Source organism: Tyto alba, unplaced genomic scaffold (assembly GCF_018691265.1).
Source record: "Tyto alba isolate M040663 unplaced genomic scaffold, T.alba_DEE_v4.0 Super-Scaffold_48, whole genome shotgun sequence".
Lineage (NCBI taxonomy): Eukaryota > Metazoa > Chordata > Aves > Strigiformes > Tytonidae > Tyto > Tyto alba.
Genome location: NW_024881324.1, coordinates 5,815,919 through 5,832,367, shown reverse-complemented (window position 1 = coordinate 5,832,367; position 16,449 = coordinate 5,815,919). Strand labels below are relative to the sequence as shown.

Below are 16,449 nucleotides of genomic sequence, written 5' to 3'. Positions count from 1 at the left end.
AAAATAAAAAGACAGAACATGTTTCAAAAATCATTTATCAGCATTGCCACTATGATGACATATGCCCAAGTGCACCATGAAATATTAAGTGTGAATCCCAAATAGAATTCCAGCTAGTGATAACAAAAAAAACGGGGGAATTTGCAAAGAACAGAGTAAAAGCTGGCTAGTATATATTGGTCCTGATACTTGAAGTTGTTTGAAGCCTGTGGATCTGTGTTCACTGATGCTGTATCTGTGTATTATCAAATAACTTGGCAGTATATATTTGATCTGGAACACACATAGCTGCATTATGGCACTTCAGTTGAATTATCAAGAGACCATCTTATGGTACTTACCCTAGCTTGATATTTGATACCAGATTTATCTGACTGGTGAAGGTTGGATGATAATGATCTGACATCTGCTTGGACAAATATATCCTACAAAACTTTTTGTATAACTGTGAAGTGGCAGAATGAGCCTGTGCTGGTTCAGCATTTCATGTCATGTGGCTACAATTTTATTTACCCTATAGCTTAAATACAATTTTCCTTTTTCAGAACTTGAAAACTAGTGATTATAAAAGTAAAGACAAATAAGAGGAGTCTTCACCCTCCAAAAAGTCTTCAGAATAGATTCCTGGAAGCATTGCTCTACAGTTGAGGATTTGAGCGGTTGTGACAGCTTCTTCTGTCTCCCTAGTTTGAGTCTTACTCTACTTCTGGGATGATGGGATTACATACTGGGCCATAGCTGGCTTGATTTCCAGAGCTGTAAGTCACAGTCTAGTCCAAATGGAAAAGTACTACAAGTGTGTAAGTATTTGCATACTTTGACATAGAAGATACAGTTACTGCTATAAAAATATCACTGAAATGCTCTGTCTTAGCTAAAGGAAAAAGTATGCTTGATTCTGAGGCATATTGAACATCATAACTCCAAAGGATGAAGACTTAGTGGTTTAAAAAGTTTGTATGTTGTTTGCTTATTTTCCCATACATTTGCTTTTATCTCCGATTTATTTCCCTTGACAATGTTCTGCTACAATCATTTAGTTATTCTCCATAAAATCCTGATTTCAACTGATTATTCTTCAGGATAAAGTAGAATGAGTTTCAAGAATTTACTTAGGGTAGTTATGCCACAGTGGAACTTACTAGTGGACTGGGTAATTAGTGCTATTTTTTAAATTATTATATTTATGTAACATACTTTTAATAAAAATTAATAATCAGTAAAATTGCCATCAGAAGGCTGTAATTTTCCTGCTGACAAGTGTGGAATAGGAGAAATAGGAACCAGGTTTAAATATTTGCGTATTTTTTATTCTATAGATATATGCATCACTGAAAAGACATTTCTGTAAGTGGTTTGTGGAACTAGAGTCTGTAAAAGTAAAAGGATTTTTTTTTTTTTTTTTCAAATTACAAATAGACTGGAAAGAGCACTGAAGTGTTTAACGAGATTTTGAGCATATTTCAATAGCAAGGTATTTCCAAGGGTTATGGTAAATAGTTTCTGTTTTAGCATGCAGTGTTTGATTTTACTAATGAATAGTATCCCTAAATGGCAAATGGAGATATTTGCGCCTTGGGCTTTAGAAACAAATGCATCTTCATGAAGATTCATTTTTCCTTCTTATGTGAAAAACTCTTTGGTCAGAAAATTTCTGATATGTATGTAAGGGTTGAACAGAGAGGAAAAGGTGAGTAGAAAATTTTTTGGGGGTATAGTATTAGCTGAAAGCTAAATAGCAGGCAGAGATCAATGCTGACATTCTTGCTTCTTTGGGAGGATCTCACTTTTAGTTGTGCACATATCAGCGGGAGGAAGGCATATTGATGCTCAAAATTCTCCATTTCATAATAGGATAGAAGTGATACAGAAAAAATGTGACCTTTACTTAATTGTCTTTAAGGAAACATTCAATGTCAGAGGTTTCTCTTACTGATTCCAAAACCTAACACATTTTTTTCTCTTCATTTATTTGTTACTGTCTCTAAACCTAATACATAAATTAAAATAAATAATTAAAAATACTGAAGGGATGAGATGTGTGTGTATTGGGCATCTCCTGACCCATAGGAAATTTGGAACCTCAAATCTTGTTTATTATCTCGTTAGAACTACTTTTCTAATCTACCACATTTTGTAGATATTTTAATTAATCTTGTCATATTTATTGAATCCAATCTAGAAATTAATATTGACATAGATTTTTGGAAGACACATGAAGTTGCTTTAGTAAAATGCATTCACCTCCTTCCTAAAGATAAGATGTTTTATTTGGGGAAAAAGTGTGAAAGGAGTTATTCTGTGCTATTAAAAAAAAAAAAAAAAAGTATGTTACAGAGTGAAAAATGCATGGAAATGCATAACTGTATATACAGCAGACACAGCCCTTGGTATGTTCTGCACAGAGATTGTCAGCTATCCCAGGGTATCTGGTAGGATTCTCTTATACCTTAAATACTTACAAATTATAGCTATATTTGGCATCCAGTAATATAAGCTAAGAAGTAATGAATTATTGTTAATAAAAATTAAAACAGTTGAAGAGTTTGAAGTAAACTTTTTGAAACAGAAATAGGAGAAACTATAGTCAAGAAAACTTTTTGGTAGTGAACATTGCTAGCCCCTCCTTAAAAGGTCAAATACATTACATTGCACACCTGCAGCACATTTGTATGTTTAAAAATTCATTAAAAAAATATTGATGGTGCATTTCTGTTCAGTCGCTTCTCTAATGAATATATTTGCATGTAATCACAGCTTTTCTCCTTTAGAACTTTCTTACTCATTTCCTAAATCCCCAATCTGTAACCTGATCTTGTGGGATTTACAAATTTGAGACCAAAGTCATCATGGAAAAGTCATGACATTGCCATTATTGGAAATGCCTAGTCATTATAAATGACTGATATGGTATAGCTTCGTGAATGAGCAAGAGCAATAACGTCAGATATGCTGTGCAACTTGTTCCTTTAGTACCAGAATTTGCTTAGAGAGGAAGAGCTAAAGGAATGGTTGCCTGTTTTTCTCCAGACCCTTCATTAGTGCCGCCCAGTGCAGGGTGTTCATTAAACTTCAAGACATGGGAGACACTGCACTGCTCGGCAGCTTATACACAACCGTCCCTGATGTCTTTATGCTTTTTTCATTGCAATCTATGTATTTTACTTGAGTTTTTCGAAGTGTGATTATAAAATCATTATTTGAGCTACTTTCAAACATGGCTCTTCCCAAGGGATGAAGACTTCAATATTGTTACAATGCTCCTTAGGAGAAAAAAAACAAGCAGACAAACAAACCAAAACCACAGCCACAAACCAATAGGAGGGGGTGGAGTGCAGAACAATCTTTGCATCAATTTCTCCTTATAGCTTTTCTGCTTTGGCTCTGGTTTCAAAGCTTGGGGCTAATATTCCCCATGGAGCATATTTCAAGAGTTTGGCTTTATACCTGTGAAACATATCGATACCATCCTACTTTGCAGACACCAGAAAAAATCAATTGTTCATAGTGAATCAAATTAACTAGTTTGTATCCATCATAAAAATGAATATGCTAAATAAAGGTAGGTTTGTTTTTTTTTTTTTTTTAATATTATAGACTTAAAGTAATTCTTACTAAAGGGGTGAAGTTTTACTCAGATTATGACATTCTTTCCTTTAAGAAAACCCCAACAACCTACCACAAATATTCAAAAATTCTGCTTTTCTGAGCATGTATCCTGAGAACCTCCTTAACCTTATAAGTCTTTGAATCAATCTTTAAAAAGTGGAGGATACATCTGTATCAAAAGCAATATATTTTTACATTCACCTTTGTCGTGAGGGAGGCAGTCAAAATGTTAAATATTTCTAATCTCTAATATTTCTTTATATCTTATAATAAAAAAATATTTCATATGTGTGTGGGAGAGAACGAGGTTACAATTAAAGGTGATTGTAGAGCAGAAGCTTTCAGTTTTTTAATATTTCTTTTCTGTCTTTTTAACAGTGGATCAAAAAGGTATTGTATGTTGTCTTGCAAAATTTTGTGAGAGAAAGAGTGTGGTATCAGTTTGCAGCATATTTTGTCATTATGGCTCTTGAGTTCATGTTTAGACAGTTCCTGTAGCTGTATCCATTATTTGGAGGTGGTTGTGAGATGAGGATTCCAAATGACTGAAACAGGATGTCCAGGTAGCAGAAGTTTTTTTTCCAGTTTACAACAGACTTGTTCTGGAGATAAATCATCTTTAGGTAAATCATATAATGTAATCTCTAAAATGCTTCCTATGGTAGTCAGTTTATCTTCCACAAAATCTTCTGTCCTTCATGGTTGGATGCATGCCAGAAATCTATGGGTGTTAAAGAAACAAACAACTTTCATTTTAAACAGTTTCAGTAGAAATAAATCATTTTTTTTTTAATTAGAAATATTGATGATCAAAAGAATAGAAGGGCAAAGTGGCCAGTTATTTTCACTGTACTCCACTTTTACTCTCTACCATGTATGGACAAGTGTGAAGGCTTTGTAGCTACACTGGCAATAATATAAACTGCAGGTATTTGGGTTAATAAAGACTTCATTAATCCCATAAAACCTTAGTGTGGGGTAGAGCAGCTGTTAACTTCTCACAGAGCTGGATGTGCAGAACCTTCAAAGCCTGTAAACATGCCAGTAGTAACTGACTATTCTTCCACATTCCCTCCATCCGCCTTTCACTTCACAAAGGTCTTTAATTTAGATCCCTCATGTCTTTTAAAGGCTTTTTTTCTTTTCTTTTCTTTTCTTTTCTTTTTATTTATTTAAATTTTTTAATATATTTCTCTCTGTCTTATTTTTGTCTCTATTTTCTTCTGTTCAGAACATGAGTCTGGGAGGGGGAATAAAGACAACAAAAATCCTTGACATCTGGAGAGAATTTCAATTTGTCTTTTGCCTTCTGAAATGAAATCTGCAGGTTTTTTTAAAAAAAGAGTAAAAGGATCAATCAGCAAGAGATACAGCTAGCTTATCTGACAAGCCCATGACAGTGTTCAGGCTGTCCACTGAAGATTTTCTGGAAGCGTAAGATTAGTCTGAAGTTTTTTTCCTAAGAACATCAGTTCAGAAAGGCCTCCTAGCCTCTGAATAAAAGCAGACACAATTGCTCTCACATTGTCCAGGACTGCATTGCACATACATGCCTTAAAATGACATTGGAAGAAAAAAGTCCGTAGTTGGTATAATCTCTTCAGAAAAATATACTGCTAGTTTTCCTGTTTGTTATGTTTTCTGTAAGGAGGTGACCCTAATGTTTCTGTTTTGTGATAGATCTAAGGGATTGTGGAACTAGTTCTAGAGGTTTGGGATAAAATCAATAGTGCATATGTTGATATTTCTGCTGAAAGAGTTTTAATGTTGTATCTTCCATTACCTTTGGAAATGGGACTATTTCTGTAACCTTAATGGAGTATGACTTTCCTATATCCAAAGGCATAGGTCATTTGCATAAACTCTGCACATAAAACATATGCTCTATTCTACATCTCTATTTTAAAACCTACAGAATCATCCACAGATCATACAACCCTATTTCATTTGTACTGGCTTTGGTTTTCCTTTCTCAACTCTATACCTTCTGTTCCTCCCCTACTGTGACACCACATGAGGAGCATAGTACTTTCTGCTACAAGACTGTTTACCCTCCCCAAATCCATTAGTCTGCCACCTGCGTTCATGTATCTAGATGTAATAATGCACATACTTGCATACAGCTCAAACACGCATCTCATTTGCTTCTGGAATCATGGTCTAGATCAGTCCAGAAATTTGTTGCACAGACACATCTAGACATATGCATAGCTAGAAACATACCCTACAAGCGTGTGTGCTTGCAATCCCAGTTCAGAGACTGACTCCGCGTAACAGCTGACAGGCTCAGTTAAAGGTACAGGAAAACTCATTTTAATTTGTGATTTTAGTTTGGAATTTTAACTGTTGGAAGTGTTATGTAGCCATATCCTGTTGTTTTAATCTTGACAAAGTCAACATAGAGATCTAGCAAAACAGAATAGCTATCTGTCTCACTATTAATAACTCTGAAAAATCCTTTCAATCAGACAAATCTTTATTATTAATAATGTATATATTTTCTTGACAGGATAAGAATTACATGTCATATTCCCTTGAAGATGTTTCCTACAAGCTACTCTGATACTTTTTGGAACAGGCTTTGTAAAAAAGAAGAGGCATGCATCATTCCTTCAGGGTGTCAGCTCTCTAGGTTGCTGGATGATTTTGGAAACGACGAGTCCTGTATCCAGCCCTAGTCCCACCAAGATCCAGCCTGCATTCTGTCAGGTCAGAGATCCTGCTCAGGTGTTTTATCACGGCATGTGGTGGAATGAGAAGGGACTCTTCATGTATATGTATGACTAGGCGAGTCTATTTAAAGCTGAAAAGATAAGGACTAGATATTTTCATATACTCAAAAGAAATAGCTGATACAAAATACTGGTGTGATGTTCTATCCAGAGGACTGTCTAGCTTGGGAACTGGCTTGCTGCAGTTGGAATCCAAGAATATTTTTCAAATAGTCTTAAGGACAATCTGAGCTGGGGAGGTATTTAAGATACTCTCACAGCCATAGACCCCTATTGTCAAATCCAGACTTGGCAGTCACTCTGGAATTTGGCCAGTCAAAAAAAGAGAAAGAAAAAATTGTATCTGACAATTGCTTTTAACTGTGTGTAACTAATAATGAATCTAGAGAAACCTGATGGTCAGGCACCACTAAGAAAGCTTGAGCATGAGTTCTACTGCTGGGGAGTCTGTGGTTTCAATTCATTTGTGATAGTGTTGCCTTCTGCTTATGAGCCCCAAATCATCTCTTTTGTTTAGCCTGAGAGCTGTTTCTCAACAAGGTCAATAATTCTCAGAGATAGATGATCAAGAGAGCGATAATCTAACACTCCTGAGGTAAGGGAAGAGAGAATCAGGTTTTGTAGGAACTATGGTAGAAAAGAATAGCTTCTTTGTCATGCTGACCAAGAAGCTGGAAGATTTTAGACGTCACATTTGCTGTTGCTAACTGGCTAGCTTTAGGTCTGTTGTCTACCAATCATCTACTCTCCTGTTTCTTTTCCTGCAATTCAACACAGAATCAAAGCTAGCTCTAGAGAGCGAGTGAGGAGAGATGGAGTCTCTTTATTACTTTGATGGCTGTAGACAGAAAATAGTTGCAGTGTTTCAATTTTATACCCATCAACTGTCACCTAATTTAGTGGATACTCATTGATCTCCAGCAGAGAATTTTGAAATTATAATCAATGTGAAGATGCCATGGAGGAATAATAATAAACCTCTTAGGAGCTGGAAATACATTTAATGAATCAGGAGGTTGAGTAAATAATACCACATGTATGTGGTGGGAGCTGTCTGGATAACTGTGGTTACAGCTCCAAATAGCTCCTAAATAGCCTACAAAGTAAAATAAAAGGAGATTTAGTCATTATTATTGGAGAGTCTGCTCATGGGACTATATCAAATGCAGTTACAACAGCATAAAACATGAGAAGCATTAAAGCTCTTCTTGTTTCCCTTTAAAAAACAAAGTGATCATTTTATTTGATTTTCTGGCAAAGAGCGTATATGTTTGTATATGTGCAGCGGATAAAGATATGGGATGAAATTTGGCAAAAGACATCTTCAATAAGAAACAAGGAACATTTATTCCAGAGGAAAGAGCATTGCCCAGCTGAAGGATTGGCAACAAATGCTTGGGTGACTCTTGCTGGTATCTAAACCACTGCTTCATCGAGCTTCATATATCTGGGCCAGTGCCATACCTCACCAGCTAGTGTGGCTCAGGCCACAGAGGTGGGCAGCTGAATAATCTGAACCATAGAAGGGGCTAGAGCACTTAGGCCAAGCCTGTGCTGTGTAATCCCAGCTCTGATACTGATCTAGGTTTCCTGTGTGTCCTTGGTCACATATCACAACATTTTTGCTTCATTAGCTTCATCAGAAAATCTGGGTGATATTTATCTGAGGGCTTTGTTGGAATGTTATTATTAACTAAGTTGTGTTTAAGGAGATGTAATACAATTTCTGTCCTGAATCTGACTGGAAAACACTGTTACCCATCAAGTGGCTGGGGATTTAACCTACCCTCACCCAGACCTGTGACATCATTGAGCAGTTGTGTGTGATCAATCTCTACCAAGCCATGTGTGGGTCTCTGTGTTGGGTGCTGTTTTTAAAGAAGATAGGTGGTAATGAGTTGAAGATTCCCCTCTGTTTGCTTTAGGTAAAGTAAGTGAGTTAGTGGTTCCACAGCTTCTTTTGGCAACAATCTCTCCATGCTGCCTTTCTGCGGGAGAACGTGGGGAACAGGCTTCTGCCAGGGTTTTGACTAGGTGACCTCCAAGGCCCTTCCAACCTGAATAATTTTGTGATTGTATGATTTGAGGCATGTGTAAAAGTGAGCTGTTTTTAGAGGTGTAGTTAGGAAAGAAAGAAGTCCAAAGTCTAGGACCGTTTCTTCCACCCTTGCTGCTTTATTTTCTGATGGTCTCAGAAGATTAGAGGACCACATGTATGCATGTGTCTTGATTACAGAGTAGCATCTAAATGAGCAGTATCCAACCTTTTTGGCTGACTTCCTTCAGTATTAGAGAAGAACTGCGTATGGTAGTGCTGCTCTTCTCACATCACAGAAAACTACAGAAGGTTTGCTGCTTCCTGGAAGTGTACCGCTCCCATGCTCCACTGTATACATGCACAGGTAAACCCATATACGCTCCAGCAACCAGAACAGCTCCCAGCAGGTTCTGGCTGCAAGAAGAGCTCACGCTACGCCTGACAGCTGCCTTTCTCAGTGGCAATTCGCATACAGCAGAAGCAAAGGTGCAGGACAGGTGATTAGCTCTGCTGATAGCAGAAGTTTATTCCCAGCTGCCATCTTTCCTGAAGATGCCTTGGCCTGCGTCAAACAAATGACACCAGTGATTCATCCAACCCCGATCCCTCTGCCTGCGCCTGGCAGACTCCCAGGTTACCTCATAGGACAGATGAATCGCCCTGGTAGAAAGTATGTGGCCTATAGGCTGTAGACTGAGGAGATTGATGGCTAGTCTGCCTTGATTATTATTACTATTTTAAATGCCCAAGCAGTGGGGAGAACAGATTCACTGAACGCTTGAACTCTTCAAACTCTTTTGAGCAGTGCGACAGGCAGTGTTTAAAAATAGAAACCGCGGTTCCCCGTGCAGCCCCTTTCCCTGTGATTCCTCCCAGTGGATGAAGTCATGCCTGCCGCCCACTGCCCTGCGAGCGGGTAGCCTGTCTCCGGCAGCGTCAGCAGGAGCCGGCACGGTGAGCTTAAAAGGCTGTCAGGGGTTGGCAGGTCATGTGCCCAAAGGCAGGAAAGCAAGCTGGGGAAGGGAGAAAAATTGAAAAAATAACCACAAAGAAAACAAGCTTGTTTTTGAAATCGGAAACTTTAAAGAAAAGATTTATGAAACTGTGGGTTTATGAAACCACCTGGTGCTTTGGAGTTTGCTGCTGGTTAAATTTGGTGATTCAAAGTTTGGTGGTTGTTTCCCTCCATTAAAAAAAAAAAAAAATAGAGACATTTAGAATAGTCTAATTCCACATTTGATTCATTGGTTGTTTAAAACTCACACCCCCTTAACTCTGAGCTCAACTTGTAAAATCAGAAGGTTTTAGGGGAAAAAGCCTGTTACATTTTTAAGGGCAGCTTTACCATTTGTGGTGTGCATTAGTAAGTGCAGCCCCTGAACTCTGCCTTTGCCGTCTGCTTAGTGTCCTTGCTGGCACGCAGTGTGACTTGTGCTGTGTTTTGACAGTTGGTGACCTCTGACCCTCTGATCCATAAAATGTTTAGGCTGAGGATGCCCTAGAGGAGCTCTCAGATGTGATGGTTGGGGGCTCTTTTGAGAGGCCCGTCATCTTTTCCCCCAGCCCATATATAGCAGCAGCGTTTAGCCTGTAGGTTTTACTTGCACAGCAGTTTGGGTCAGAGACTTGCCCCCATGCCTCTGGTTCTGGGCTTCCAAATAGAAGTGTGGGGGTGAAATGAGAGGGGGGCAGAATAAGTGCCTCATGCTGCCTTTAGGGTCAAAAGATAATTGAGCTGTGTGGGTCTCAACCATGACACATGTCAACAAAACATGGTTTAAACTCTGCTCTTGCAGGGGCTTCTGCAGCTGGAGAGGGTTTCCAGAGAACAATGAATTCTGTCCTTTGGTACTAAAACTGAAGTAATAGTACTTAATTTTTCTGTGGCTCTTTCTGGTGTTTAATACCAGTTGATTATGCTTATGACAGTATTTGTAGAGATGGATAGTTATTAGATTTGGATGAATCATTCAGAGTGAACAATTTATTCAGCACGTTGCTTATTTTTCTCTTCATAAGTTTGCAATTCAAAACTGTGTTACTCTTAAATGCATTCATTATTTCAAAATTAATTGTTGGTTACATGAGTGAATATTCTTGTTCTGAGTTATTTTGCAGTCATTTCCATGAAAAATATTTGCAACTTCCCCTGCGCTGGCTAGCTTTGGGAGTCAGGTGAGGCCATCTCTGTTCCCTTGTTGGTGATGCAAGTATTTAACCATGTCGTGGTTTGAGCCTGGTCAGCAGCCAATCACCACGGAGCCACTCTCTCTCCCTTCTCTTCAGGCAATGAGAAGGGACAAAGAGCCAGGCTTGGGGTTAGAGATAGGACTGGGATGGGGAAAAAAATCACCCTTTATGGTCATGAGCAAAAGGCAGACTCTATAGGGGAAGAAAAAAAGAACATACATTTGTTAGAGACACTAACAAAACTTAACAGAGTAGGACAGTTGCCACATCTTGAGAACACTTTCCCCCCACCCCTCCCTTCTTCCCGGGCTCAGCTCTGCTCCCAGTATCTCTACCTCCTCCCCCAGCAGCACAGGGGCAGGGAATGGGGGCTGCAGTCAGTGCTGCTGCTTCTTCTGTCTTCAATTGGGGGGAGCTTCTGAAACTTTTCCCCCCTGCTCCATCGTGGTCCCCCTCTCACAGGGGAAAGTCCTCCACCAACTTTCTCTGACATGAGTTCCTCCCATGGGCCGCAGCGTTCCCCACACTGCTCCGTTGTGGGTCACCAACTTCCTCCAACTGGATTCCCTCCCACGGCTGCAGCCCTTCCCGAGCTGCTCCGGTGTGGGACACCCCCGCATGCTGCAATCCTCCCAGCACTGAATTACAACAGTGGGGGCTACCTTTTCCCACAAGTCCCCAGCCTTCTTCTAGTACAGCACCTTGATCATCCAGGCAAAAAACACAGGCCATAAATCAGTGTCTGCCCCACCGTAGATCTCCATGGGTGGCAGGGGGGGGCCGCCCTTCCATCTCACCACAGGATACAGGGGGGTCTCTGCTCCGGCACACCTCCCCCCTCCTTTCTTCCTCCGTTCCTCCACTGACCTTGGTGTTCACGCAGCTGCAGCAACTCCTCCTCACCAGTCCCACTGCTCGTCACCACGTCCCTTCTTAAATGCATTCTCACAGAGGCGCAGCTGATGGGCTCAGTTTTGGTGCAGAGGTGGAGCTGACTTGGAGCTGGGGGAGCTTCGAGAAGCTTCTCACAGGGGCCTCCCCTATAGCCCCCTCCCCTGCCACCAAAAAAAGACCCCCACCACTCACTCAAACCCAGGATAAACCAGCAATAATGCTATTCTGGAACTGTATGTTTGACTCTCAAAAATCAAATTCAAATTCAGGTCATTAAGGTTTATTCGTATACCTGAAAACATGCTATAGAAGTATTAGCACAAAATCAGGTATTTGAGCTTCAACTTACTCTTTTCCCAAGCATTCACTAAAGTGTTTATAGAAAGTGAAGGATGCTGGCCTTTAAGGACAGCTGATTAATTTAAGAATGTGTATGAATGAGTGGAAGCCTCAGTTTTATAACTGATAAAACATAGCATCTTCTTTCTTCTGTTAATTCTTCTTGACATGGCCAACCTTGTAGCATAAATGAGAGCTTTATCACAGGCTAATGTCTGTCTGTAGCAGGAGCTGAAGCAGTCATTACAGCTTAAGCTAAACTGAAGATTTTTTTGTTTCTAGACAGAAATTAATAAAGCAGGTAGAGCTCACTCCTACAGCCCAATGAGAAAGCTTAAAAAGCCAGTCTGTTTCCAGATTTGCCCTGTGACTTCTGACCTCCTTGTCAAAGATCACACTTGGCAGTGTTAGCATGTCTTTTGCCTTATTAACTCCTACCATCACCTCATACACCTTGCTCTGCACAGTTTGAATTTCACTGGTTTAGAACTTCCTAACTAGTCCCTAATTGCCGAGATCCATATATAAGAAACAAAAAAGTGCCTGTGAAAAAAAGCTTTAAATGGCACGGGATTCATTTTTTTATCACAGTGATAGTATTAATTCACATGCTAATTCTGAATTTTTGCTCTTCACTTGGCAGCTTACAGCTCTTGAAAGAGAGTATTATGTGCTCTGTCCTTTTGCAGAATAAATGGGAGTTTTGCTGCTTGTTGAGTCTTATTCCAAAAGTCTGTGATAGTGATAAAAGTTATTTCTCCATAGTAACATGCTCCATGGTGAGAGAACTGAACTGATTTCCTGGAGATCTAGGTTAAATTCCTGACTTTTCCACAAACTCCTTTGTGTTCCTATGCAGGTTACTTAACAAGTTTCTGCTGCAGTTCTCTATCTGCAGAGAAATCGATCTCATCACTCTTCCCTGTCACCCTTTATATTGCTAATTAAAACTGCAAAATATTTAATCTGAGGATCACACCCACTATAACGGTGTAATGCTTAGCACAGAAAGATTATGACCTTGATTGGGGTCATGCTCTTAATATTTCTAGGAAATAGACAGAATTATCCTGATTTTTCTGGTGGGGAAGTTGAGGAAAAGGAAAGGTAAGAGATTGTTAGAAGTAAGAAGGTAAAAAGGTAGAAAGAGATCTGGGTATATCCTCTTCCAGTTCTTTGCTTTTCTTGCATCTCAGGCTGTCTTTAGGCACAGGCAAGAAGTGGACACTCATCATGGAGATCTGACTACAGGCAGATAGCCCTATGAGCCTTCCTTCCTCGATTAAGAATGGCTGGGGGGAGAGCAGCAGTTAATTTTACCTGTGCTGGTAATCCCTTGATCCAGTTTCTAGTCACCTTGTTTGCTTGAGAACAAAGTTACCCTTCCCAGAAAAGGTACATATTCCCTATGGGCACATATTTCCTGTGAGACAGAAGTTAGGTGGTTATATCTTTTCACATTCACTTCCAGGACAGAATTGCATGTGCCAGTGGTTGGAAATAATTCAAGTATTTTGTGGATCCTTTCGGTGTAATATTTTCATATATAAATCTTGGTGCTACAGAAGGATGTACTTCTGCCCTATTCTATGCAATTTAGAAAACTGAGAAAAGTGAAAGGGAAAAACCTGATCAGTGTTGGAGGAACTGCTCACACTTTCTGTGCTGTCCTGGAAGACTAAATTAAAATTTCTGGCTGTTCAGAGTCAATGAGAGATTTGTCATTCAGTTCCATAGACCTAAGATATCATCCTCTGTTTATTCAGTTTCACTCTCCTTGTGTAATACTATCAGGAGCCAATTGTGGAAACAAATCTTTCAGCTGCTGGAGCTATCAAGTAATCAAGATATTACTCAAGAGGCTAAAGCTCTTTGACTTTCAACCTGGTGTCTGTGAGACTGGTGTGAAAGGACACTTGCCCCACCTGTGGCTAATTAACAATGCAAAAATGAAACAGAACCCAAGACCTGTAATAATTTATTTCCTTTGCAAAAGGATGGCCACCTCCAAAAAAAAAAAAAAAAAAAAAAAAAAAAGAAAAGAAAAGAGCTAAAACAAAGGAAAAAGAGTTGCACCAGCAATAGTTTTGTCAGGGAACACAGTCCCATTGTGGCATATAGTACAAATTCCCCACAAAATGCTGCAGGCTCAGGTCAGAAGTACAAGCATATGTGAAGAGCAGTGGGAGAAGAGGTCTGGCATGAAAAAACATGTGCATCCTGCCTCAATATGAAGATCTGTGTGTTTCTGTTACTCCCTGAAAGGCTACTCCTGGGTGGTTCCTGGGACAACCATGTGCCCCAGGACCCAGACAGGATTCTCTTTGAGATCTAGAAGTGGTTTAGATATATACCCTACAGGCAGAAAAATACATACCACATAGCTATAACATATTACAGGAGTAATCCAATCAGAATATAAAGGAAAATATTTTAATATTACTATTTATTTAATTACCTCTATAGTTTCTGTTACCTTGCTTTATAGAAGCAAGTACTCCTTCAATGTTTACTAACTGAAATTAGGATATTGCAAAACATTTGACAACATAATTCAAGTTTAATTTGCTATACATACATACACAATAGATACAATAATATGGATTATAAAACTGTATGGCTTTACTCTGTGCACACACAGACATACCTACAGATATATATGAAAACCTTTGCTCGGTATGATTCTGGTATATGGGCCTAGTAAAGGTCTTACAAAATTGTAAATGATAAATTAAAAAGCACAGATTTCATTGTCTCTTGGTAAGGGAATCATGGAATCATAGAATGGTTTGGGTTGGAAGGGACCTTAAAGGTCATCTAGTTCCAACTCCCCTGCCATGGGCAGGGACACCTTCCACTAGACCAGGTTGCTCAAAACTCCATCCAGAATCATGTGAAATTATACCGAGAACACTGAACTATGGACTAAACAAATTATGATGAGTATCTAGGAGAATTTCACAAGTGAATCTTATCTCTTTCTCACAGCTATGCTGATTACCATCAGTTTGTCTGAATTATTTGCCTTTTAAAATTATTTTTGTTGAGTCTCAGCTAGTCCCTTTCCCTTCTGGTCCTTTTACCTAATGCTTATACAACCCAGCAGAGGCTGTTTTGTGGAATATTTGAACTTGAGCTAGTGGGATATGACCTTGCGAAATGTAACTTTTATTTCCAATACTGATATCTCCTAGAAATTTGATCTGTCTGTTTTTTAATATAGTGCACAGTGTCTGGATTTTGGTTTTTTTGCTCTTTGTGCATCATGGTATCTATGGGCACGTATGGCTGATACAAATTACAGGTATGTAAAGCCAAAGCATGGCTTTCAGTGTACAGTGGTTAATGAAAAGGAATGTTGATGAACATGTACTGTAGTGGGACAATTAAACACAGATCAATCCATCAGGTTTTTTTCTTTTGAGAATAGCTTTTGCTAAACAGAGAGATGAATCACTTATCTCTGACTTCTCAGTCTCTACAACACCTAGCCTGGCCATGGTAACAAAGCAGTAAACTCTTGGACAAACCATTTTCTAGGATGAGCAAGTGCAACTCATATTCAAGACAGCTGAGCTTTGTGCAGTGTGTGGTAAGAATATGAAACTTTCATTTTACTTTGTTCTCAGATTTGACAAATTAAGAAAAAATAGTTTATTTTCTTACAACAGGTACATTTGGAACACCTTTGCAAAACTATACAGAGAAAATTGGTGTCTCTGTATATATGTTACTTAAGAGATCCTTAAGATTTATGTCTGTACATCTTGACTCAACAAGGAACTGATTGTATATGACCTTACGTTCTTGAATAAATGACAGAGGGTCCATGTTACAAGTAGTAACTACTCTTTCAGTTAAAAACATCCTCTTGCATGATAATTGGTTTCTTTTGATTGGTTCGGAAGTCTTTTTACCCCACAGATACATACTAATAAAAAGAACCAGTAAAATTTAACAGTGACTGGTATAAGCAAATAGTTATGTCCTATAAATCTTAATGTAGTCATGGTAAATATATGATTTGCCATCTGCTTTTGTTTATATCAGGTAAGCAGAGCTGAAATTTTCAAACTGTGATTTGTGGCCGAAGGAGAAATATTTAGTCACATCCTGCTGGTTCTTGTTCTGTTTCTCACTGAGAGAACCTGTGTAGAAGGGGTAGATGAAGTGTAGAGTCAAATTTGGCTGCCTCAATCCTTTGAAAAAAAGACAAAATATTTAACTTAAAATGAAAAAAATAGTATTAATCAAAACACCAACAAACACATAAATGCTTTCTAATCAACACTTCTTTGTGAAAACAGTTGCTGTAAACTGCAAGCATATTGCTGTTTTATGTGTTATTGTAAAAGAGAGGAGAGATGTGTTTGTGACATGAGTTTGTCAGAGTGATAGTGAACAGTGTTTGCAAACCATTTTTCCAGAAGAATCCATTCTGTTAAAAGTTTTGAAAGGTCCTGAGCTGATCGATTTGAGCAACATGGAGCCTCTGTTAGAGTGTTTTTTCTTCTAAAGTTTTGTTCTGATGACAAGGCTTTGGGAATTGCGATTAACTGAGGCTTAGCCAGTCACTACTAGAGCTGCCAAGAGTGTACCATTTGCTGCTGAATTGGCCATGGCTGGACTGAATGGGGACCTGGTGTT

General features: G+C 38.9%; 1 long non-coding RNA gene across 1 annotated transcript in view; it reads left to right on the top strand.

The window, feature by feature from the left end:
• Positions 1-6,232: 6,232 nt before the first annotated feature.
• LOC116963157 overlaps positions 6,233-16,449 on the top strand; it is a 79,076-nt gene continuing 68,859 nt past the window's right edge. The window contains exon 1 of the long non-coding RNA XR_004407975.2: positions 6,233-6,318. This is a non-coding gene — a long non-coding RNA (uncharacterized LOC116963157). The remainder of the gene's footprint in view (positions 6,319-16,449) is intronic.